This window comes from Ambystoma mexicanum, chromosome 13, assembly GCF_040938575.1.
Source record: "Ambystoma mexicanum isolate Mex_15411 chromosome 13, UKY_AmexF1_1, whole genome shotgun sequence".
NCBI lineage: Eukaryota > Metazoa > Chordata > Amphibia > Caudata > Ambystomatidae > Ambystoma > Ambystoma mexicanum.
In genome coordinates this window covers 381672859-381699532 of record NC_090938.1, presented here as the reverse complement: position 1 = coordinate 381699532, position 26674 = coordinate 381672859, and the positions used below count along the sequence as shown (strand labels likewise).

Genomic DNA, 26674 nt, shown 5'->3' with positions numbered 1-26674 from the left:
CGCACAGGGACGGTTTGGGGGCGTAACTGGCGCTGCTGCAGGGTCGATGCGCCACTCTGTGCCACGGCTGGTTTTGGATGTTAAAATCCATGAATACGCTGTGCTCGGAAATGGATTTTAGCGCACGCGGCTGGCGCAGGAAGTCGTACGCGCACAATGTACGCCAGCTGCGTGCACCACTTGTGCGCAGAATTCTATGAATTACCCCCATAATCTTTATTAATTAAGAAAAGGTTGGAAAGAATGCCTCTCTATCTCTAAAGCTAAGAGGGGTTTCCCTACCTTAAAGAAAACGAGTGAAATTTTCAGGAAGTCCGAAACAAAAAAATCTGCAACTAATAATCTAAGATAACTGTTCAAGGGTGAACTCTTCTCAAAATAACAAGTGTTTTTCTGTTTTCAACCAACAGAAAAAGTTCCCAGTCTCTCTGGCAATAGAACAGATGAAATAAACAGTGTTCAAAATGAAAGACTTTGAAGCTAGATTTAGTGTCCTTTCCCCTAGACTTCTTCTCACTTTCCTTCCTTTTGGGTTTGTGAGCCCCTTCATCCTCTTAGGCAAATGTCACTGGACAATTCACAGAGATATGTTTCTTGGATTCACAGTTCTTTATCCTTGCAACTTGACAGTTTGTTATCAGATGTAGAATTCCTTTTCATCTCTTCCAAGGCCTTGACCCTTTCAATCTCTCACATGTTTGTGGACGCCAGTCTCGCAGTATAGCTTGATTCACACTCCTGCCAAGCTAGCGGCCTCTCGTGGACTGTCTCTCATTCAGGTGGGTCCCTGATCCTCCTATTCTTCCTTATATCAGGTGCTTGCCTTTCACATGGATTCGGGTCCCAGACTCTCAGTTCGTTGTCATATACGTTTGGTTCACTCTCCTGCGAAACATATGATTCTGCTTTCTTGGTGTATCTCAGGGTCCCAGACCCTCCTATACTTTTGTTTCCATATGGGTGCGGGTCCCAGACATGCAGTAACCCTGCAGGGTGCCAGACCCTCCTCTTGCAGTATTTTTATTCATCCCCTTGCTTCCCCGGACCTTCAACGCCTCATGGGAAACCTGCGTACCTGCTTCCTGCTTCACGGTAGGTACCAGCGTTTTTTCAAGTCGCTGCATTGTTACTCGAAGCTCTGGCAGCTTTCTGGTTAGTTGCTGGCTCTGCAGGTGTCTTTCTCTGTTCTGCTGCACGTCCTTCCTCGCAGGCAGTTTGCCAGAGCCTGGGATGCCCAGAGGTGCTTCTTGGCAGCAGCCCTCGTGCAGTCCTTCCAGCTTGGACCATGTTCAAGCTCTCCATTACCTCAGTTTGCGGCTCCTGTTGTGGCTTTTCTTGGCCGCCCGGTGCAGGCTCCCACAGTTCCTCCTCGGAGGATCATTCTCTCTCTGCCTCGCAGCTGAGTTCCTCTTGAACTACCGCGCTGGTTTGTTGTATTTGTTCGGGCAAATGACATCTTGTGAGAAGTACACATATAGCGTAGCTCTTCTTGCCGGCACATAGGAACTCTGGTCCTCTTTCTGCTGGTTCTTTTCCCCTCGCTGGGGTCTGGATTGCGAGGGGTGCTGATGGGCTGCTCTCCTGCGGGTGGGCTCCCTTAGCAATTTTGGTTTCCTGAGTATTTCCGCGAAAGAACTTGCCCAGCACATTTGTTCAGAGGTGAAGGAAATCAGTAGTGCTCATATATAGACTGGCACTTGGGAAGGGGGCAGGAAATTGGACTCTCTCAACTGCCACTGCCTCCCTCTGGAATAGGATTGGCTCTAGACTCCTCCCAGGTAGGCCTTCCAACCCAGGCCTATAGAGGTTACCTTCCCCTCTTCACAAAGCCCAGGTACTGACTTTGTTGCACTTTGTGATGCAAAGTCTTCCTACAGTTGATTTGTTTTTCATCTAGTCACAACTACACGTATCTGCTCTTTTGCTTCAGAATTTCTTCTCTCAGAGACTCTCAGGGATGCTCTGGTTGAGAAGAGACCCTTCAATTCTGTATTTTATCTTCCTGCCTCTTCCTCTGTCATGGTTGAGGTGATGCAAAATGTCCATGGCCCTTTTGAGTCCAGAATGGGAGCTACTGGCATGGTGTTCAGAGCTCCTGGCTCTGTAAATGTGCACTCTGGACTCCACGATGGCTACCTCTAAGCTGGAATTTCCTATTGTAGACAGAAGGGAGATGAGTGGCAGATTCTTCTGCTAAGCACGGCAAGCCTGCCTAATTAGAGGCTGATCAACAAAGGGGTTTGATGTGATGCCGTTGTGACAAGAGACTAATAAACTGGATGGATTCTTATTTTGCATCTACAACTGTCCTGAAGTGGTCGGTTAATCCTTTCCCTCCAGAGCCTTTTGTTGTTGGTGTTTGCGACTTCAATTTTGCCCTGACATTTTGATTGTGGCTTCTTTTGAGCTGTTGCATTCTTGGCCACTGAGGTGCCTAACAGTGAAAGGTATTCCTGATGGCTCTGCATGCCGTGTTCGCGAGCTGCAGTTACACTATCCGTACCCTTCTTTACATGTGTTTTGAAAGGATGAGGTGTTATTGAGTGCAAACCCCTACATCTTCTGTTGTTTTTCGCTCTTCACATACAGTTTAAACAGCTTTCTGGCCCTTGGACTATTACAACCATTACTAAACTGATATTAGCGTCTTGTACTGCCATGTGTTTTAAGAGAATAAGATGGTGAAGAGAGGTTCCCGAAGTCAACCAATCCTATTCGTGTAGCGGGGTATTCCCTTGCAAGGCATCTGTTAGGCTGCCACTTGATCATGCCTCCATATGTTTGCAAAACATTATTACCAGCATAGGATTTCTGGTTTAAGCCACTCACCTTGCAACTGTTTCTCAGCTGGGGCATCCGTTCCTCATAATCTATGGCCCACCATCCTGTGTCATGGTATTGCTTTGGGAGTCTTTCAAAATATGAGAAATTCATTGGAAGAAGATATTAGTTGGAAGAACAAATGACTTCACTTCAGCAATGTTCTTTCTGTTGGATATGATATTCCTCCTACAGATTCCTAGTCAAACCGCCATCATACATTCCTGCTGTTTGGAACCGTGTGATTACTTGCAACCTGTATCTGTATGTCATATCTGGCAGCAATTGCACCATGAAGTAGGACGAATGTGGGAAGAAGATCATGTGCATCCGAAAGAACATTACTAAAGAGGAAGGACAGCTCACGGGCAATATGTTTGTCTTGGAAGCAAGACAAAGCAGCCCAACACAGGTTCAAATCCCGACCCTGCACTTAGGAATCACTCGTTGGTATTAAGAGCATTATAAAAGAACAATTATAAAAATGTATTTTTTAGTTGGAATCTGCATTTAGAAGCCAACAGCTATTGGCTTTACTCAAATTCTCACATTACACTTCACATGATTCACATCAAGTACCTCTGCACCAAAGGACCAACATTTAATGCAGCTGGACACCTTATTTACCATAGCTGTTGTGGCAGCTGGAGCCACAGTAGCAGTCTACTAAGGTTTAAGGAATAATTCTATTTTATCATACCTGCAAGGCTACCCAAATAAACAAAGATCCATCTTATAAATGCCCTAAAAAAATCTCAATTCTGTGCCCAGACCTTTCTGTCAAGATATTTTGGGTGAAACCATGTAAATCCTTTGGGAGAAGACCCCGCTTGAAGCTTGTGGCACTCTCCTCATGAAGACCAGGATTGTTGTCGGCACTAAGAGAGGAAATGTCTCGGATCCACATCAAGATGAATGAAATGAATAACACACAGGTGAAATTCCATCCAAAAGAACACACAGCTAAGGGGGCTCATATGAAGGTGGGAGCGCGTATCATGCAAACTAGTCAACATAATTGAAATGTGGAGTATTAATCTACTTCTCACAAAGAGAAAGCCGGGAAACCGGTCTTCTCAATCCAAGCCTACTGCAATACCATCCAGGTTGCAGTCAGGACCGCTGCAGCACTTCTACAATTCAGGAAGAAGCACAAGACACCGCTCTTCAGGCAATACCTAGGGGTCACATAGAACCTGTTACTCCTAGGTATGAGCCACCACATTAATATGGACTGTCCAAGCTACTATAAACTGTAACATGGTCTTCCACCGACTTCTGCTAACCCCAAATTATTTGTACAGCGCACGATTGCTGCCTAGCTGGGTTTGCGCTACATAAACCCGAAGAAAAAATACACCCTTTCTCTTAGATTTTTTTGTTTCTTTGCCCTTCACTCACCTACAGAGAATGGATGTAAGTAAGAATATTCATAGGATCTTTCCATTTGTCTGGCAATTTTACATCGATCAAAGGGATTGCTAGGAAAGGAGGAGTGAAGAAGGTGGGGATGGAGAATAACCCTGAAAATACCAGTGAAAGAAGGCACAACAATACACCAATTCTAAGAGAATGTGGGAAACTTTAGAAACCTAGGATCTCATAAACAGTATTGGATCTGGTCTTTCCTTTCTTCCGACCCATATAGATAAATAAGGTTGGCAAAAGAACATGTCAGCCCTTTCTGGTTCCTGAACTCGCAGGTGGCACATGAATACAGAGGCATGGGGATTAGGTGGAAGATCTGCTTAGAAAGATGTACCAGAGGGGATACAGAAATAGGGACTCACATAGAAGCTGAAAGCAACCAAACAAGCCTAGAGTTATAGTAATGGCAGAGCTACCCAGACCATTGACACATCTGTGGTAGGTCAGACATAGGAGATGGACAAAAAAATCATACTTTGTACCGGAATACTTTTATTAAAGAAATGTTAGGTGTATTGTAACCCTACTTCTACAATGTGTTCCCTATTTTAGAAAATAAGAAACAGGTGGTCTGTCCAAACCTACGCTACGCTAACATCTGCCCTACCACTAAAAAAAAAAGGATGACATAGACTTTCCCCATTCAGAAGAAGTTCTCAATTATCTCTCTGCCCATCTCTAGGCCTACTATTTTAGTTTAAAATGTCTCTCAGTCTCTCAGTCTTTCTCTTAGCAAAGAGGTCTCTTTAGGCAGTTCAACCAGTTCCAGGTCTACCCCGTCTCCCGGGATGTGTTCTTGTCGTTGAAGATAACAGGCTCTCCTGATGTGTGTTGCGCTTGGTTGATATTGCCAAAGATGAAAATGTCTCCCATCGCAACTTGGGGTAATTTGTGAATTGTAGCGATTTTGTAAATTTCCCTTGCTCACCCTTGCTTGGGTTGTGGGACGCAGTATCCCCCTGTGAAGTATTTTGTGTCTTGGCCCTGCCTGGGCCCCTCAGCTCTTTAGCCTCCCTTTGTGGAATGATTCTCTCATCCCCTTGTGTGGTATTTGTCTTCTCAGCCCTGCGTAGACCCTCCGATTCGGGTGGCGGGAGCACCAGGCAGGAGCGAGTCCTGCTTCACTGCTCAGTTTTCTCAACCCGCTCGTGGGTAGTTGTATTCCCAGTCCAACGTGGGCTATGGGCCTTTCCAACCCTGTTTTGGTTCTTGTTATTCTCGCCGTATTTAGATTCTCAATCTGGTGTGGGGTCTGTGCCTTTTAGCCCTGCTTTGATTGACCGTTCTCTCACCCCCTCATGGGGCATGCAGATTCTCGGCCTGCTGTGGGCTCTGTTGTGGCATCACTGCCCTCCACTCTCTCCTTGTACGATGCCCCATTCTGGCTTTCCAATGTCTGCACTCGTTAGTCGAGGCGGTCTCTCTGGCCATGGCAGACCTGCGCTGTTGACATTGCTCTGGGCAGAGCACTCGGGTCTCTTGTTTTGGAGGGCTTGTTGTGCCTTTCTGCAAACAGGTAGGAGTGATTAGATGCTTTTTGTTTTTTGGCTCACTTCCTGGATGCTTTAATCTTCCTCTCTGGACCACTACAGATTTCACAGCTGCAGAGTTCACATGGGAAAGTTCTTCCACAAAGCAAGGATGCTGTGTGTTTTTGGCTGCAGATTTCACTGTTCACTGGTGATGCTGTGTGGTGAAGCCAGCTTTACGTGAAGGATGCAGGTTTACTTTCTCTGATGAAGACCATAGAAGGATATGTATAGCTGGGACTCAACGAGAAAGGTCCTAAGAGTAATAATGATTGTCTTTTTATGAGATCTTTTGAGTAAGATCTTCTTTAAGCTTCATCCATGGGCAGGTTTTATTTTGTCTGTAAAATGTAAAGAGGGGGGTGGCGTGGACTGGCGCGCAAGGCCATGGCCGCCTGAGTGCTCCTGCTAATACGGAGAGACTTCAGCATGATTCTGCTGAAGTAATGCCTGTTCTCAGCATCCACAGTGCTGCATCGAGTGCTGATACACTGAGGGCAGGCTGTGGGAACGGCAGGCTCCACCGAGGTTGGGACAGAGCTATCACCGGCGAGGCCTGTTGGGGGTCTGACAGGCCTAGGTGGAGGCGACGCCGTGGTACTCCACCGACAGCCACTACCCTGCACCTCTGGACCCGAGATGCCTGCACCTGACTCGCTCCTGCCTGCTGCTCCCGCCACCCGAATCGGGGGGTCTGTGCTGGCATTACCCGGGCATCACTCTTTATGGGACTGGCTCACATTGGGTCAGACCGTGCTTCTTTGCCCATCTGCCTGGTGCCCGGCAACCTGGGAGCTTCCTGCTCAGCCTGGGCTGTGTGGCCTCTCTGTCACAGCTTTCTGCAGCTTCAGCCCATGGCTCGGTGGGCATCTCTGAGTCTGGGAACTTCATACTGCCTTGCCACAGGGGGCTCTTGTCGGTGGGTCCTCCCCCTCTGCCCCGCTGTAATTGCAGGCTGCTGCCTGGTTGCTGGGGGGCAGGGACAGCCTGGTGCTGGGTGTGGAGTGGCAGCCTCAGCGCAGCTTTGGTGAGGTGCCTGTGGGTGCCTTCCTGGCTTGCAGCCCACAAGGAGTTGTGTGGTATATGCAAGAGTGAGGAACTCTACTGAGAGGTTCAGACCCTGCCTCCTGCGTTTCTGCCCAGTCAGTGCTGAAGCATTCTTTAACTATTTTGGGTAGCACTGGCATGGTACTATGGGGCGCCGCTGCGAGGCTGGATCGATCATGAGTGGTAGAGTTCAGGCATGTCTACCTGGTCTGCCTTGAGCCTGACGAGCACTGCAAGTTGTCGCCGCCAATGCTACTAGAGGTGTGTTTGCCCGATTACCTTTTGACTGTGCTGTGGGCTATCGTGGATGTCTGCGTCCACCCCCATAGGGGAGCCACTGCCATGTCAGGACACAAACCGCTTGCCCTATCCTGCCGGGTTGGGCCAACCAGGGGATTCTGATCCTCTTACTGGTTGGCCAGCACTGATTCTCCGTCGGCTCTCCTTTCTCTTGTGCTGCTTGTGAACTGAGGTGTTTCGCCATGGCTAAGGCCAAAACACAGATATCGGGGGACATCGCCTTGCTGCTGCATACTCTGGAAAAAAAACATGAGGATAAGTGTATATTGGCTTACTGCCAGCTGGCTACGAAAGATGATCTACAGCAATGGATGACAGAGTTCAAGTGGCAACTCCAGTCGAGCCTATCTGAGATGGTAGAGAAGATATCCACCCTTGATAAACGCCTTGGCGAAACAGAGTCCCAGATTGAGGAGGTTGAGTCTAATTTTTTGAAAAGTCATACGAGGTCAGTGAGTGGGCTCAACGCATAGAAGCCCTGGAGAAGAGGGTTCACCTGGCAGAAACTAAGCTTGAAGACTCCAAGAACCGGTCCCGCTGCAAGAACATATGAATCCGAGGAGTTCCAGCTGATGTGGCTGACCAGGATCTGGCAGACTACAATGCCAGCCTCTTGCGCCACATACTTGGTTCTGCGTCAGAGGAGCCTATCGGGCTGGACAAGACTCATAGGGTCCATCTGTTTTGCCCACTGCAGCAGGTATTGGTCCCAAATGTCCTCACTCGGGTACACTTTTATAAAATTAAGCAGAGAATCCTCACGCATGCCAAGACCCTGGATGAAATCCTTTTTTGAGGCTCAGCTCTGGCCCTCTTTCAGGACTTGGCCAGTGTCACCCTTGCCAAACGGAAGACTCTTTGTCCCCTCACAGACTGGTTTTGAGAAAGGGCTGTCCATTACAGATGGGTGTACCCCACAGCCCACTTCACTTTTTATTTATATATTTAGTGTGTGTCACAGTTCAAAAGCTGGACTTTTCACACATTTCGAAATGCAAAAACATTTCATTACACATTTGATAAGAATACAATAATAATAGCACCAATATAATTGTTAAAAGTCTAACACATTTTCCAAAAAGTCTAAAACTCTTACTAAAATTGCAATTTCATTAGTGTTTAAAATCCTGATCCAGAGTTCCTCTTCCCCTAAAGACATGAAAGCTGACATTTTTTCTTCCTTTCTGAGAGGGGACAGCACGGGGCAGGAGATGCATAAATGTTTCAAAGATGAATCCTCGTTCTTGCAAAATCGACACAGACGCTTGCCCCTTAGCACGTTACCCCTGATCCCCAGCACCCCCATTGTCGAAAAGAGATTTCATTTTAATCTCAGTATTTTAAAACGAAAATCTTTGGGTGGGTGGTTCCTTAGGTATGGAGATACTGCATCAAAATCTTTCACTGACCACCTAAGGTGGTCATTGAAACAACGATTTGCCATCAGCTCAGCCCTCGACTCGATCCATACATATCTGTAGAGCTTTACTTTAGTTTTGTTAGGATTTACAGCTAGCTCCTCAGTTGACAAATCCATTTTTAAATTCACTTCACTTTTGCTAACCGGCCATGGACAATCACCACTATGAAGGAGGCTGAACAACTCCTCGCACCGGATCAGTCTTCACGCCTCCCAACTCGGATCCTGTGGCTGCGCTGCCAGGGAGACCCAGTGCCAGGGTGGGCCCCTGGCCCAAGGTGGGGAAGAACCACAAGAAGAAGAGAGCTGTGATTGCCCGGACGGATACCACGTGAATCCGTCACGGAGTTCCGTCCACTTTGTTGCTTGGCCCCTAACAGACATGGAGCCAGGACGACGCTACACTGCCCGGCACCCCTTCATACCAGTTATACTCACCATTATAAGAGATACAGGCTACGTCTACTACTTGTGCAGCGCGATGTCTCTCCCTGTTGCTGGTTGTCCCGATGTTTACAGTTGGGTCTCTAAACGACCCGGTTCTTAGTCTCTCGTTGGGTCTTACAGTTATGTTTTCCTGGGATTGGTAAGAGTGTGGGGGGGGAATGGTTGGGAGTAAAATTTGGAGCAGAGGGTTTGCAGATTTATCTTGTGCTTACTTGATAGTTGGACAGGCCTATGGTTTTCATTGCATGCTTAGTTTTTCTTTGAACTCTTATATGTACACCGGATAATCTGACCCGAGATTGTTCACTGCCCAGTCTCACTTGGAAAGTTCAGGGCTTGAACTCATGAGTCAAGCACAAATCAGTGATTACTAAACTATTGAACCTCACCCATGCAGTCAACTTTCTACAAGGGACCCACCTCCTAAGGGGGGGATGAAGGTAGATTTACCCACAAACGCTTTGCTCCAGTCTTCTTCGCCTCGAGCAGAGCTAAAAGACGAGGTTTGATAGGTCTCCTCCCTTTGCTAAGTCTGGGGTACTCAGAGTTCTCCAGCATGGGGTCTGGCATGGATTCACATGCTCATGAATATTCCCCCTCGTCAGGCTGGGAATCCTCGTTACAGAAAAAAATCAGTATAAGTTTTGTTTCTGATCTGTCTTTCCTAGTAGTAACCAATCACTGATCTCTGGGTCATACTGCCCACAGCCAATGACTGCCCTCTCCCTAAGCCCCGCCTCCGGCAGCCATCCTCAGATTTTTACCGCACATTCAAGTGTTGGGAGTCCTTGTGCTGTAGCTCTCGAGCTTTACTGCGTTTTCGCGCTTTTTCAAAGAGAATTTCTCATTTTTCGGTTAAATTGAGCCTCAAGCTCCACCGTCTTTACATCCGATCAACGGGGATCTGTTTCGGAAGTTTCTACGCCCCTCAAGGGTGACGATTTCGTCGAACGACACTTTTGGAGGATTCCAGAAGTTTCTGAGGCCTACCCAGGACATGGCCCAGGAGAAACGGAACTCGACGCCCGGGAAGCTGTTCAGGGCCTGCCCTGGATGCCAGCAGCAGAACGTGTTCAAGGAAGACGAGCATTCCTTATGCCTCTACTGTCTTCACGAGGACAAAACGCACGTGGAGGAGGACTGTGCGTTTTGCGGGAACATGTCGGAGTGGACCATGAGGGAAAGAGCCCGTCAGGTGAGAAGAAAAAGAAGAAATCAGAGCGGTCTTCTAAGTCCTGTGAGGGCGCCCCGGCAACGGGGGCCCAACAGAAGGCTAAGCACTGCGAGTCCGCGGGCACAGGGAGCGTTGAACGGTCGGGCTCCTCGGCTGCCAGGCAGGGCGCATCCTCCCCGGCGCCATCGACCAAGAGCCAATGCTCTGGCTCGGGTAAGAGGAAATCCGAGAACCCGGCCAAGCTTCTGGAGAGGCCCCGGTCGATCTCGAAGATTTTGGCTGAGGGGGAGCGAGGCGGGGAGCCCTCCCCCAAGGTGAAGGCCACAAGCACGCAGTCGGTGACTAAGGCCTTGATTCACCCAGCCAAGGCCTCTATCGAGGAGGTCGCGTCAACGTTGGCGCAACCTGCGGAGGTTACACCTGTGGTAGCGGCCTCGGGCCCAGAGTCTCCCTGCCACCTCGGAGGGAGGCATCTTTCAAGCCCATCGAAAGAACCCCCACGAAACCCCCGGCGGAGAAAGAGGGGGTGGGCCAGTGGCCGTCGTGGATTCAGACACAACCTCCGAGGAGGAACTTGTCGAAGCCCCTGAGAGCCACGACGTGGGCATGGAAGAGGACCAGCCCGTCGAGAGGCATCCCGACGAGGGGGACGACGGAAGCGATGGCGGCGCCGACGGGACCCCAGGCCAACCGTCGCGCCCGTCAAAGCCAGTGCCGCAGGACAACTCGGCGGCCATTTTGATGGCAATTCAATCCTTATGCTCTGAGATAAGGACTAGATTGCCTTTACCCCCGACGTGGGAGCCGGAACCAGGCCCGACAGAGGAGCCAGGGGCAGGGCCGTCGGGAAGTCCGCCACCCAAGAGAAGAAGAACACATCCTCCTGCACCCTTCCAGCCCTCAAGGCCTGCTCAACTCTCCTCCCCGTCCACAGTCCGCAGGGATGACACGGGCACGGACACGGCCACGACGGGCACGGACGACAAGGGCGGTGATGGCAGGGTGGACCTCCCGTCGTCCCCCCTCCCCGGGCTTCCCCGCCCGATGAGATTGCATCCTTCCATGCGATGATCTCCAGGGCATCCGAGCTTTTCATGCTCTGCCCCGAAGAAAAGAAGGAGGGGTTCCTCTATCAACGTCGAGAGACCAAGAGGAAGACGGTCCTCGCGGTACCTCCACTGGATGACATCTGGGACGAGGGGCTCTCCCTCCTCAAGAACCCGTCCACGACGCCGGCAAAAAGGGACCAATATGAAAAGAAGTACTGGGTCCCGGATGCGGCCCCTCTATGCCTTAGAGCACAGCCGACCCCGGATTCAGTCGTCTCGGCGGCGGCCAGGAAGAAGGCGGGGGGGCATCGGCATCGACATCGACTTCACCGCCGGACGGCGAGGGAAAGAAGCTTGACGCGATGGGACGACGAGTCATCACATCGGCGGCGACAACGATTAAGGCGGCCAACGCCCTGGCTATCGTTGCCTGTTACGACAGGGAACTTTGGTATAAAATCGCTCCCTTGTTGGACTTCCTGCCGGACGACAAGAGGGCAGAAGCCTTGGCAATCCTGCAAGAAGGCGACGTGGCGTCGGACCACGCCATAACGGTGGCGACGGACATCGCTGACACCGGTTTCCGCCAGTTGGGCAACGGTGTTTGCCTAAAACGGCGCGGATGGCTGAAGGGGATGGATTTCCGCCAGGACGTACAAGCCAAGGTGTTGGACATGCCCTTCGACGGGAACAACCTGTTCGGGAAGACAGTCGATGAGTCCCTGCAAGCCATCAAAACGGACACGGAGACAGCCCAGGCCCTGGGAGTTCTCCAGCAACGACGGCTGTTGTTTCGGAACACCGGAGGCAAGCAAGGGGCCTCCAAAGGTTCCTGCAGCAGCTCCTCTACCTACCGTCAAGCGGCCCGTTCCTCGTCGCAGGGGGCCTATAGAGGACGGGGCAAGTCTGGAGGTTCCCGCCGTCGTCGCCAGGGAGGTCAAGGCGGCAAGGCGGCCTCGAAACAGGACTGAACCGACCGTGGCGTTGGGCCCCCACCGAAGCACCCCGGTGGTAGGCCAGCTGGCGAAGTTCGTCAGCGTGTGGGAGTCCATCTCCACTGACCGTTGGGTGCTGGATACCCTGGCCCAGGGGCACGCCCTTGAGTTTCTAAAGAAGTGCCCTCGCGTGCCACCCGTGGCCAGGAAGGAAAACCACGTACCCCAAATGCTGCTGGAGGTAAGGGCGATGCTCAAGAAAGGTGCCATCGAGCTCGTCCCAAAGAGACTTCAGCGCTCCGGGGTCTACTCAAGATACTTTCTCGTAAAGAAGAAGACAGGAGGTTGGCGTCCCATCCTGGACCTGCAGCGACTGAACAAGTACATCAAGGCTCAGAAGTTCCGGATGGTCACCCTCCAGCACGTGCTGGGACAGCTGGAGGAGGACGATTTCCTGTCGTCGTTGGACTTGGAGGATGCCTACTTCCACATCCCCATTCTAAAAGGACACCGGAAGTTCCTCAGGTTCGTGGTCCAAGGACGGCACTACCAGTTCAAGACCCTCCCGTTCGGATTGAAGTCGGCACCCAGGGTATTCACCAAGTGCCTAGCACCGGTGGCGGCATGGCTACGCCTGCAAGGGATCCACGTCTATCCCTACCTGGACGACTGGTTCATCTGAGCAAGGACAAGGGAGCTTGCCGTAGAACACACAGCGAGGACCGTCCAGCTACTCACGGACCTGGGGTTCTCCATCAACTTCCCCAAATCCCACCTGGTCCCTTCGCAGGTCGTCCTGCTTCTGGGAGCCAAGCTCGACACAGTGGCACGGCTGGCCTCGCCATCCGACGAAAGGACGAAAGCCATCCTGGGCAAGGTGCAACGCCTGCTAGCCACGGACGTAGCCAGGGTAAGATCCATCAAATCCCTTCTTGGGATGATGTCCTCCTGCATCTATCTGGTACGCCTGTGCAGACTTCGGATGCGTCCACTGCAGAAGTTCCTTGATGCACGCTGGATCCAGGTGACGGGCAGCTTCGAGGACAGGATACCACTCAACAAGACCTTCCGACGAGCGATCCGGTGGTGGGGCACCCGCACTCATCTGACAGCGGGCGCAGACTTTCAGACCCCAGCTCACCAGGTAACGGTGACGACGGATGCCTCCCTGGAAGGGTGGGGAGCATTTCCCGGAGATCTCCACGCGAGAGGCCTTTGGCTCCCGGAGGAAAGACAGCTTCATATCAACATTCTGGAGCTCCGCACAGTGTTTTGGGCCCTCAGGTCCTTTCTTCCGTCCCTCAAGGGCAAGGTGGTGAGGATCTTCACCGACAACACCACCACAATGTTCTACATCAGGAAGCAGGGTGGAACCAGATCCCCAGCCCTTCCAAGGAAGCCTAGGATCTGTGGCACTGGGCCGTCGACCAGGGGATGTTTCTGGTACCTTTTCATCTGGCACGGATAAAGAACACCATCGCCGACTCAATCAGCAGGGAGCTGCGCTCGTGCTACGAGTGGGAGCTACGCCAGGATCAAGTGGATCGACTCTTCAGGCTGTGGGGCAAACCCCAGATCGATCTCTTCGCGACGGCGGCGAACTCCAAGTGCCAGAGATTCGCCAGCAGGTTCCCTAAACCGAGGAGCATGGGCGATGCTTTCTCGTTTTCCTGGGACAACCTGTTCCTCCATGCTTTCCCGCCCTTGCCACTGCTACTCTGGCTCGAGAGGTCCCGGTGCAGGATGATCCTCATCGCACCGGCCTGGCCGAGACAGATCTGGTTCCCGGATCTTCTGGACTTATCGGCGTCCCCACCAGTCAAACTGCCCATGGACGCGGATCTTCTCTCCAGAGAAGGAGGCGCCATTCTTCATCACGACCCGAAGTCGCTGAAATTGCAGGCCTGGCTCCTGCAGCACTAGAGTTTGGAGGATACGATATACCGGCTGACTGCAGAGAGGTTCTTGCAAAGGCCATGGCGTCCTCAACTCTCAAGTGTTACGGACACAAATGGAAGAGGTTCTCTGTCTGGTGCCGGGTACAGAAGATTAACCCTCTACGGATTACGGCCCCTCAAGTACTGCCGTAACTACTGTCGTTGGCCAAGGCTGGACTAGCTCACGCCTCCATCAAGATACATCTAGCTGCCATCTCCAGATACACCAGAACAACAGGACGGGTGTCTTTGTGGCCTGGTGAAGGAATTTATGAAGGGACTATTCCGCTCGTTCCCACCGGTGAAGGCCCCAGCCTGGCGTGGGAGCTCAACACTCGCTGGATGTAGCTAGAGCGCTGAAGTTCTCTGTGGACCGCACGAAGAGTTTTCGGAAGAAATCACAGCTTTTTGTGAACTTTGGACCTGTGAATCAAGGGAAGGCTCTCTCGAAGGCTTCCATTTCCAGATGGCTCTCCGGCTGTATCATGCACTGTCACCGGTTGGCAAACCGACCGCTGCCCGGCCGTCCGAGAGCCCATTTGACCAGAGTGATCGCTGCTACCACGGCGTTCTTGTCTGGTGTGCCCCTGCTGGACATCTGCAGGGCTGCTACGTGGAGGTCGACGCACACCTTCACGAAATTCTACTGTGTCGATCGGGATTCCAGGGAGGAGTCCAGGGTCGGTCAAGCCGTGCTGCGCAACCTGTTCCCCTGAAGGGCTTGGTGAGGAGGTAAGAGTTGCTTAATGTTGAGTTTATGTATTGCTTAATGTTGAGCCTTTTGCCACCTCCCATGGTTGTGCATGTGTGTACTGCTATGTAATCTTATATTCATGAGCATATGAATCCATGCCAGACCCCATGCTGGAGAAGGAACAAGTTACTTACCTGTAACTGTTGTTCTCCAGCATGGGTCTGGCATGGATTCACATGTGAACCCTCCCGCCTACCCCTCTGCGGCTCTTCACTTGGTCATACTGCCACTTTACGTGCTACCAAATCTGAGGATGACTGCCGGAGGCGGGGCTTAGGGAGAGGGCAGTCATTGGCTGTGGGCAGTATGACCCAGAGATCAGTGATTGGTTACTACTAGGAAAGACAGATCAGAAACTAAACTGATACTGATTTTTTTCTGTACCGAGGATTCCCAGCCTGACGACGGGGAATATTCATGAGCATGTGAATCCATGCCAGACCCATGCTGGAGAACAACAGTTACAGGTAAGTTACTTGTTCCATCCCAATGGTAGATATTTTTGGGTTTAAGGGTTTATTTATGGATGAATGCTTTCACCTTTGTCTCAGTTTATGCCCCTAATGATAGGCAGGACCTCTTTCTCCTGCAAACTTCAGACCTTCGTGGAGGGCTCCCTTTTGATTGGTGGGGATTTCAACCTGGCTCCCGATACAAGGCTCCGCTCACCTCCATTGGGGATTTTCGAAACTCACAGTCCCTTATGAAGGCTCTCCGGGAATTAAACTTAGTTGATGAATGGAGATTTAGGAACCCTGCCCACGACAACTTCACACATTTTTCACATGTACATAAGGGCTATAAACGGATAGACACTCTCCTCACCTCCTCCTCTTTGTTCCCTACTATCCCAGATTCCACCATACATGTAGCCTCCCTCTCAGAACACACTCCGGTGTCGTTTAGTCTTGCTGTTCGGGAACCCCCCACTCCCTCCCCCTGCCCCATAAACCATGGAGGTTGTATAACCCATTACTTAAAGATTTGGCCATTTGTCAGGAGCTCAGAACCGTGATACTGTCATACTTTGAAACAAATCTCACTCGGGGGATGGCCCTCCAGATGGCCTGGGACGCTATGAAGGCAGTGGTTAGGGGGCAATCATGAGCCTAACCTCATCCTGCACTAAAGAGAGAACACATTTGAAAGAGCAATTCAAGGGGTAGGTGAAAGTCAGAGAGACGGCGCATAAACCTACGGGATCCCTTAGGGCGTGACACCATTTTAGAATTGCTAAAATTGGTTGCCCACTTGGCAGAGAAAATGGCTCAGGCTCTACTGAAGATCAAGCAATCTTACTACATCAGAGGCAACAAGGCTAACAAGATTTTGGCCCGCAAACTAGCAAAGCACAAAACCCGGAGTAACATCCAGACCTTATGGGATGGAGGGGGCTCTCTTCTCGTGGCAGAGCACGATAAACTGGCTTGGGTTCATAGGATTCTGCTGAATCGGCCTTGGCCAACCCCCTGGCAGGGCCGCCTTGGAAAACTTCCTACACTCAGTCACGTTTTCCCCCTCTTCAGCCGGAGGAGACTGTCATACTCGAACAGCCCTTACAGGTTGCAGAGGTGGCCACAGGTATTTAATCACTTAACACCACCACTCTGGTGCCAGACAAGTTCATTGCAGAATTTTACAAATGCTACAGTAATATCCTGGACCTGCACATGACCCAACTCTTTAATGTGTTCAAGGAGGTGGGGTCACTCACGCCCACTATGTTGGAAACCACTACCATCCTACTTTTGAAGCCCTATAAAGAACCCGACCTGTTAGACTCCTATTGACCGATCTCTCTTATTAACAATGAGGCGTAAATCTACTCAAAAGTCTTAGCCTCTCGTCTGATGAAGGTCCTTCCTAAGCTGGTCCATCCAGACCAGACTGGATTTATCGCCCGGTGCTGCACTCAAGACAATGGCCCTCATTACGACCCTGGCGGAAAGTGACTGACCTGACCGCCACAGCGTAAATAGCGTTTCCGCCATTGCACGACGGAGCAAAGTGCGGCTAATTCCGACCCATCGGGCACGAGCACTACTCCATGGCGGAAGTGCAATGTCCGCGATGGCGGAAATGTCCCCAAAACGCCCCCCACCGCCGTCGTACGGCGCCCTAGGTGCAATTCCGCCAACCATCTTAGCGGACACCGTAATGAGCGGCAATCGGAAAGTACGGTGACCGTAAATATACGGAAACGGAAGTAAAAACATGGTCCCGGAACGGGAAACAGCACGCCGTACACCTATAAAATCAGAATTCCCACACAACCATTAAAAATACTACCCTGAGACACATCACAACCCGTCATCCACCCTAGTGAAAACAATAGCAATGGGAAAAGTAGCGAAAAAAGCGTGCGACCGCAAGCGGCAGGTCCACTTCTCCCGTGAGGAACTCACCGTGCTCACAGAGACCCTCCAGGAGAATGCTGCCGTCGTCTTCTCGACGCAAATGACCAGGACGGCACTTGCGAACAAGAAGGCCATATGGGCCCTGGTGGCACAGCGGGTAAGTGCGGTGGGGACCGCACCCCGCAACCCACAGCAATGCAGAAAGCGATGGGACGACCTGCGGATACGCGTCCGGAGCATACTTTCTGCCAACCGAAACATTGCCACAGCTACCGGGGGAGGATCGGAATCACCCATCAAGTTGACCCCCTGGGAAGAAATCTGTGCCTCCACCATTGGAATGGAGAGTATAGAGGGAGTCGGAGGGATGGAGAAAGGAGTGCAGACATCCGAAGAATCAGGTAGGTGGGCCAAATAAAACAATGCTAAATCCACAATGTCCAATCATGTGAAGTACTATGTGTCCACATAGTGCAACAGTAACACATGTCCAGGAGAACGTCCACATACATTGGCCTGATAGCGCACTTTAAAACTCACATACATAAATAATTAAAAACCCTAAAAACACCCTCTACACGTGCAGCATGCACACCCTAACTGCAGGCTGCAAAACAACTGCATCCTCAATCCACACAAAAATGAAACCACCTCCAAGGCCCCGACCCAAATCACCCTCAGGTACCACCCCAATGCATGTGATACATTGCCATTCCAATTTCAACAGACCCATTAATAACGCTCGCCCTCCTTTACTCCACCACAGGGTCCGATTCAAACGACGAGCTCCAGGACACCCCTACCAGCACACCTGCAAAGAGGGCCAAGACCAACGGCCAAAGACCCTCCACCTCAGCTGCATGCATCAAGACACGGCAGCAGCACAAATCAAGTGACAGCACACAGGAGGGAACTTCAACAGGCACCCCAGCAGCCAGCATGCCCACAACAGCACCACCACAGGTCCCCCCAATGGATGCCACAGAAGGCACTGCTTCTGGTGGCAGCAGCACCATAGGTGACACTGCATTAATGGCAGCATGCTCCGACTCAGAAAACGGGGATGTCGAAGTAAGATCCATCCATGACCTGTCTCAATCCCCCTGTTTGTTCCATCCCGTACACCATGAGGATACCACGCAGGGGCACCCACAAGACGACGACTGGCCATCCCCCACAAGCCCTGTGGCAAGGCAACATGAGGTGACCAGCCCCTCTGTGACACCACCGCAAATGGCCATGGCCCAGCAGAGGCAACAGTCCCTCGACCAGGTGATCGTGCAACAGCAGCAACTGGCCACGCTCCTCAAGGACCATGCTGATGAATGTGGGGGTACTAAGTCAGCCATAGAAACATCTACTGAGACACTTAGGGCAGAAATGGAGAGAAGTACAGAGACACTAAGGGCACAAATGGAGAGAAGCACCGAGAGCCTGAGAGTACAAATGGAGAGAAGCACCGAGAGCCTGAGGGGGGAACTGCATGCGACGTCCAAAGACGTATGTGCTGAACTTGCCGCTGTGCGCCTTGTGCTCACTGAGCTCTCACAAACCCTTAGGGACATGCATGGACGTGAGCAGGCAGAGACATCATCCGTTGCAAGTTCCGTCCAGGGCAGCCCCCAACGTAGATCTGGGAGGAACCTGCGCTCCACAGGCAGGGGTGCCCCTGATACCCGCAGAGGGGGCTTGCAATAGCGTCTGCCCACTGACAATGAGCATCTTTGGACACTGGTGTTCGGGGGGGAGGTAGGAGGGTGGAGGGGGTGTGTTGGGCTCACTTGGGTGGCGGGTCGATGGGGTGTGTAACATAATTTCACATATGCGATAAACATTTCACTATCATCCAATGAGATGTGTGGACATTGATCTTTGTGTACGAGGCCATTATAGGCGTACAGTCCATATTGTGCATGTTCCAGACACACACATTGCCACAAGTCCCGTGTCCATGTATCAGCCACCAGGCGTGAGTGCTAGAAGCATGAATCTATGAGAATCTGACGAATGTCTCGGCCCTCCTGTGCCTCGCGGACTCCTTGAGGTGCTGCCACATCCCCACCCTCATCATGACCATCTTCAGGTGCTTGCAGTTCTGCGTCAGGGGGCATGGGCACATTTCTACGTACGCACATGTTGTGTAGCATGACACATGCCATGACCATCTTTGCCACCTTCACATGGTGGTACAGGAGTGCCCCGCCAGACCTGCTGAGGCAGCGGAAACGATTCTTCAGTAGGCCGAATGCCTGTTCTATGACTACACGGGTACGTGAGTGGGCATGGTTGTAGTCCTCCTCATGCTGGTTCTGTGGGTTCCGGAGTGGTGTAAGGAGCCATCTCTTCAGTGGATACCCGGCATCACCTGTATGTGGACAATAAAGGATGTTTGTGGAATGACATTGCTACGTACGGCCCCCCCCCCCCTTCCTGCCATGTCATTGCCGCATCACATACCCCACATTATCATGCATGAAATGAGACTCACCGAGTAGCCAGGATCTGTTCCCCGCGTGTCGCTCCATGTAGCGTGGTATTGTAGAGTTCCTCAAAACCATAGAATCATGGGTTGATCCAGGAAATCGGGCACAACAATGTGTAATGATCCTGTTGGAGTCACACACCATTTGTACATTCAGAGAATGAAATTGTTTTCGGTTGCGGTACTGGGCCTCCATGGCATGCGGGATGACCAATTCCACATGGGTGCAGTCGATGGCACCAATGCAACCCGGTATGCCGCCAAGTGCATGGAATCCCACTTTTGTGTTCGTAATTTCCTGCTCCGAGCGTGGTAGAGAGATGTAGTCGTCTGCGTGCTTCAGGAGGGCATCAAGCACTTGCAATAGTGTCCGTGAGAACACTGGCTGTGAAATGCCATGCAACTGTCCGACTGTGTGCTGGTAGGTGTCTGTGGCCAGGAAGTGGAGTACAGACACCACCTTCAGTAGGGGTGGAATGGCGGTTGGGCTATCTATCATGCTGACAAGGTCAGCCTGTGTCATCTCCACAATGGCGGTTATGGTGTCCCGGTCCAAACGGTAGAGGGTGTGGATCTGCTCATCCGTGAGGTCGAACGGATGTGCTCGGAGGCGTGGGATTGCGGGCTGCCTGCGTGGTGGTAGTGGCTGTGCTGGCGGGCCTTGCTGGCCCTGCCTTGCCCTCCTCCTCCTCCTGCGTCTCCTCTGTGCGGCCGGTTGTTGTAGTAGTTGCTGTTCCTCTTCTTCTTGAAGTTGGAGTACTTGCAGTGCAATCAGGTCCCCCAGGGCCAACATCGCTAGTCCTGCCGGTAGCATTTTGGTGTGGGTGTGGGAGGGGGTTGGGTGTGCAATTTATGTGTTTTCAAGCTGTATTGCCTCCACCTGTGGTGATTCATTCCACCTGTGCAAGCTGCAATCCCCTTTGGGCGAGCACGTCCCGCACACAACGCTGCAATTCGATGCATGGCATCTTGCTATTACAATCATGTATATGATCCCGATGGCAGTGAAATATTGGTTCATATGTTCATTCTGCTATGGTCCCACTGTTTCACATACTATCTTTGCAGTCGAGAACAAACTTGTGAAGGGTCAGTGGAATGTAGTACTCGATTAACGGTGGACCCTCATGCAGCACTGTACCGCGGTTCACCGACGGGCGGGGCGTCCCATTTGTGAGTGAAGCCAGTTTGCATTTACACACAATGCCGCACTACATGGATGAATTTGTGATTTCAAGCGGTCACAGATGCCTTTTCGACGTGATGTTGCAAATGAGGTATTCGAAGGACGGCGCTTTCGGTCTTCAGCTAGCGGCGAGGAGACGCCCACAGGTCTGACTGCAAATATAACGTTCTATTGTTTAGTGTCCTTGGGACAGGGGCCATGGCGAGAATGCAATGATTGATATGAATAGTATGGGATGCGCAATAGCGTAGTGGACGATGAGGCAGGACGTTCCCAAATACATCTTACTTCACAACGCTGGAATCCCGGCCTGGAGCACAGTGCATTTTGCAGACTGCATTACGCACAGACTCAATGGAAATTTCACATGTGATGTGAGTAAATAATCATGCGTTTTCATACCGGGATGAGGAAATGATGTATGGATGCATGGACAGATGATTTAATGGAGAGTTTGCCATGTACAGGGCTTTTTGGAATCTATCCACCTCCCCTGCGCTATGTGATGCAGAGCTGCCATAGTGGGACCATCGTCTATCTGCCCTTGTTGTACCCTCCGTGTCTCGACGCGCCTTCATACACTTGTGTCTATGCACGTTACTAATCCCATCGAATGGATTCTGTTTTGACGGACGCATGCACACAAGCACTCGTGTGTAATAGTGTTCCCAGCTCGATTTTTATAGTTATGATTCGCAAGTGATTTTTGGGTGGGAATAATCCTTTGGAGTGGGCTAGCATGCATATGGCTGTAGATTTAGTGTGATCATTGAAGTGAGTAATACGAATCAAGTTCTGATGGCCTACTATTCTTTTTCATTTCATTTGGGTGACAGGTATCTCCTCCCCTTTTGCCGCTGCCATCTGTATGCCACTCCTGCAGATGGCTTTTACTCCCGGCACCTGCTGCTTCGAGTTAATCAGTGGAGCACCATTACGATCTTATGGGACGATCGCCAATGGGCCACATGCCCTTACGCAGTACTAGTGGCTAGGAGCAACATTTCGAGCTTTCAGCTGGACTAGTGCCTACCTAATGGGACGGCCCTGCGGTTGTAGGCGCTTCCATGTTGCCTTTTTGAACGTGAATGTAGCCCCTGTGTACCATGAAGGAACAGGGCGTCACACAAGAAGAAGCTGGTCATTTATTGCGGATGCAGCCCACAATGATGAAATGTATTTTGGGGTTCATGACCTAATGGCTGTATGGGCTTGGTGATTTTGTGGTGCATTAAATGTCTATTCTGATTTTAACCGTGTAGCGTTCTTCTTTGCAAGTAATGTAGCATATTCCTATTTGTGGTGCGATGTTTTGTGAGAAGATCTGCATTGGGTTCCGGCTTCTGAGTATAGTTGCGTGGTACTGTACTGGCCGCGTTTGCCTACGAAGCCCAGTGTGGTCAGGGATAGGGGCTACCATTGTGACTGTTTTAATGATGTCCTGCTCATGGGCGGGGGATTTGCTTTTGTGTAACAGATGCCGGTCAGCCAGGTGGATTGGTGGAATGATGTGATTATCAGAATATGGCTGGTCACAGGTGCCTGTGTTTGCGTGCGTTTCTTGGAGGGAGACTGAGGTCATGTCCATTGGAATAGCTTCTGTATTCGTGCCATCTGTGCCCTGCAGCTCCCATTGGCCCCTCTTGAGATGAGCCTGGCTGCTCAGTCACTCTGCCAACTTGTGTGGTACATGCTTATGCTGATGGTTGGTTGGTTTACTGGCAGGAGTACAGGGCTGGTGCAGTCTCCCTCAGGATACTGCTTTGTATGTTGCCTTACACTGGTGTCAGTCGATGGGGGGGCCTGTTTTTGTTTGTCTCATTTTTCTGCTCATGTTGCTGTACTTGAACCTTCACATGCCTGTGCTGCATCAGTGCGGCAATGGTGCCATGGCATAAATGGATGGCCACTCACAAGGCACTTGGAGCACCTAGATTCATTTGTTCGTTGGCATGCATGGGTGGCTTGTACATTTCACTGGTTGCATTTGTGTCTTCATTGCACCTACGAGGAGTTGTGCAATGTGGCCAGGGAGTGGTGTACAGGCACTCAGTAGGGCCGTTTACGGTTGATTCGCGAAGCCGTACTTCTCACCATGGCGGAATGGTACTTTCCGCCATGCTTGATGGCGTTAGGTACATGTCCGCTTGGATCGGAATTCGCGTACCATTACGCCATGGTGGTAATTACGGTTTGGCATGGCGCGCGTGCGCGTACTTGGTGCAGTTAGCGTTGGCGTTCACTACGGTGTCGCTAATGGCATCGTACTTTACGGTGACGGCTCATAATCGCACCGAGCGCTATTCGATGGCGGTATTGCATTTCCGCCATCGTTTTTCGATTTCCGCCAGGGTCGTAATGAGGGCCAATATCAGAAAGGCACTGGACCTGGTTGATGTAGTGGACTCATCGGGCCGGACTGCCGGCTTCATAGTCCTTGACACCCATAAGGCTTTTGACAGCCTTGACTGGTCATACTTGGTCATACTTGAGCGCCGCCCACCGGTAATCGGTTCTAGGCCCCAGTTCTGGCAATCCCTATTGGCCATTTACTCCTCGCCCAACACTGAGTCTTTATGATTGGGAGCACCACCGCCCTCTTCATATTTGGGGGGACACATCAGGGCTGCTCCCTGCCCCCCTCTTGTTTGCTCTGTACATGGAGCCGCTAGCGTTCCGGATCTGCAATAACCCGGACATAAAGAGTATCCCATGCCGACAACAAGAGCATGAAATCTATCGTTATGCCGACGTCTTGGTCACTGTCACAGAGGCCCGTACTCCGGCTGTAGCCTTAATGGCCGAACTGCTGAACTGGCAGCTTTTGGTATAGTATCTAGATTTCAGGTCAGCTATTCCAAATGTAAGGCAATCACTGGATGACTATAATAGGCTTGGAGAGATTTACCCGATAAAATGGAAGAGGGACTGGATCGAGTAACTGGGCATAAACATTTAGAGCAAAAACGAAACGACATATAATGCAAACTATCCCACCATGCTCGCTCAAGTAGAGGCTGACCTTAAACGCTGGGATAAGCAGACAATATCATGGCTGGGACGGGTCACTGCAATTAAAATGACAATCATCCCAAGGCTTCTATATCACTTTGCTGCTCTCCGATACAGGTTCCATTTCACAAACTACACTCGCTTCAGAGACAAAGCCTTGCATTTATCTGGTGACACCATAAACCCAATATAGCGCAGAAGGTCTTGCTCAGACGTGAAGGCTTGGGCAGCCTTGGGGTCCAAGACATCTATCGCTATTACCTGGCTTCCCAATTCTCGCATATCTTCTCATGGGTACGGGTGGGGAGACTCGCAGATGGGGGAGTCTCCCATTTGAGTAAAATTGGAACAATCCAGGTCCCACCTCTTGCTGTGACAACTACCATTTCTTAAATGGACCCGGGGTCCACCAGGACACTGCCTTCTCTCCGCTGCATCTCACAATGTAAGGTGTTGGAACACAGCCACCAGGAGATGGAGTACTCCCTTTGGATTAGGCCAACTGTCACCTATGAGAGGAACACATGGTGACAACAGTAAAGACAGACACAAGTGATCACAGTTCAAGGGTATTTTTTTAACATTATAATTGGTGAGATAAATGCCTAATCTAAACCTAAATCTAAGATGGGAGCAAGCTGTGTCTTGTCAAAAAAAGGGCCTATACTAAAAAATCTATTGCCAATCCGTACTACTAAATTACAAACAGAGTGTGGGATAATGTTCACCAGAAAAGAAAGAAGTGTTCACAAAATGATAAATCAGGATGGTAAGGCTGGGTCTTCCTTCCCCACATTTGAAGCACAGGACAGGGCGGGACTCTCGAGCACAGCCCACGCCTTGGCTTTGTCATCACAAGGTTCACATTTCAGTTCAATGATATCTGAAAACCTTCAGAGGCTAAGTAGCCTTCTTGCAAAAGTCTCTTACCTTATAAGGCCTGTAGTGTGTCATAAAGACAAACAAACAAAAGTTCTCTCTGTGATCTTGCACCTTGGGTAATTGTTCTTCGCCCCCAGGATCTCCCTCCGCCGGGCTCGGACTCTCCTCACAGTTTGGGCCTCCCTCCGGCGGGTTCACACTTGCCTTATTTCACAGTGCACAATCTTTTTGAAAAGTGGGGTTTCCATCCCCTAGCTTTCCTCACACCCCCCGCCCCCCTGTAAATTGCTTGCGTTCAAAATGTTGCTCTTTGCAACCTTGGGCTCAACACAGTTCGGTTTGCTATCAGCTTCTTCCGACTCACCGGCTGTGTCAACCCATTGGCTTCTTTGTTCTCTGGATTCACAATATAGTACTACGGTAGCCATCTTGCCTCTCCACCTGCGTTATCACTGTGGGAGGCCCCTGTGGACCATTGTAATTTCTAACTATCCTACAGGGTGGGCTGGGGAAAAGGTATTACAGGAAAGGGGATACCGTGTCTCAACCCTTGGTTTCCTACGTCCACTCCCCGAAGACCCCTCGCCCCTGTAATCATCCCCCGCTGGACCACCCCTGGGAACTGGATCCAATAGCGATGGCCGTGTCCTGTCCACCTGGACCACAGATCTCTGTGAACCAGCGGGTGAGACGCCTTCAGGTTTCTCACGTAGTGCTTAGTTGCTGACCCTTTGACTACCACGCCTAGCCCATTTGCAGTGTTCAATCCAACATGTATTTGATAATGGTCTTGCTAACAGCTGATTCATCTTGGCTAGTTGCAATGTTTAATTTCCTGTCCTGTCAATTGTGATTATATGCTGCTTCTTTTAACCGAAACAAAAATGTAAATAGATAAATTGAAAGGGACAGATTTCTGATGTTGATTTTCTGGTCCAGATCAATTACACCCCTATCGAGCTGAAAAGAGCGGACTTTGGGCCAGTCTGATGGCAAAGTGACTCCTGTTAAATTTACCTACAGAAGCTTCTATGTTTCGGATCAGTTCACGCGCTGAATGTTCTCCTCCCTCCAGACTCAGTGGTGGCTCATGCAATTTGTGAACCAGCTATTTTTTCACCAGTCAGCGATCGAGTTGTGTATCCTCCACACACTTTTGATATTATCTGATACTGTACTGTGACCTCAGTTAGTAGCTGTCTTTATATGTTGAACATTAGTGATGTATCACCATTTTCACTTCAGTGGGGGAGGTGCACAATGATGATCTGTTGCTATCAATCAGAGATGAATTAACAGATCCACTATGACACCAAATGTGACAATAATACACAGGTGATTATATTTGCTTTTACAAACATCACACAACCAGTTGTTGCCAGTGTATGTTTAGAGATTATCCCTTCAAGCTTTGAATAAGGTTGTAATACACTGAATGGTGTAGAGCACACTTGTAGCAATGCACTTATGTTCTGGGCATTACACTGAAGTAGCACACAAGAATATGGGATATTGTTCCCCATAATCACCACCTTATCTGTCAAGTTACCAGTTTATCTTATTTTTTTCTTTTTGTCATAAACAAATCTGGTTGCTTCATGCTAACTCTTACTAACCTTGACTCTCAGGGTATCAAATAAAGCTAACACGCATCTGACGATCATCTGTTTTGGTGACAATGATAGCCAAACATATTTAGGTGGTTGGAGGGGGGCCTATATTTTAATTCTGATAACTCAACTTTTTGTGCTATCAATTCCATAATGTAATTTTTGGATAACTAGTATTGGTTCTATTAAATTGACCAGGATGTTTACTCTACCTATGTTGTCATCGTACCATTGTTTTAAAAAATAGTTCCTTGTCTATCCACACTAGCTTGGAAGGAGGCGGTTGGGGGTGGGGGGTATGAAGA

At 50.5% G+C, this 26674-nt stretch overlaps 1 protein-coding gene across 2 annotated transcripts in view; it reads left to right on the top strand.

Annotated features, from left to right (window-relative positions):
• Window positions 1-26674, top strand: part of CARMIL3 (capping protein regulator and myosin 1 linker 3) — a 2002476-nt gene that overhangs the window by 475376 nt on the left and 1500426 nt on the right. The window lies entirely within an intron of this gene.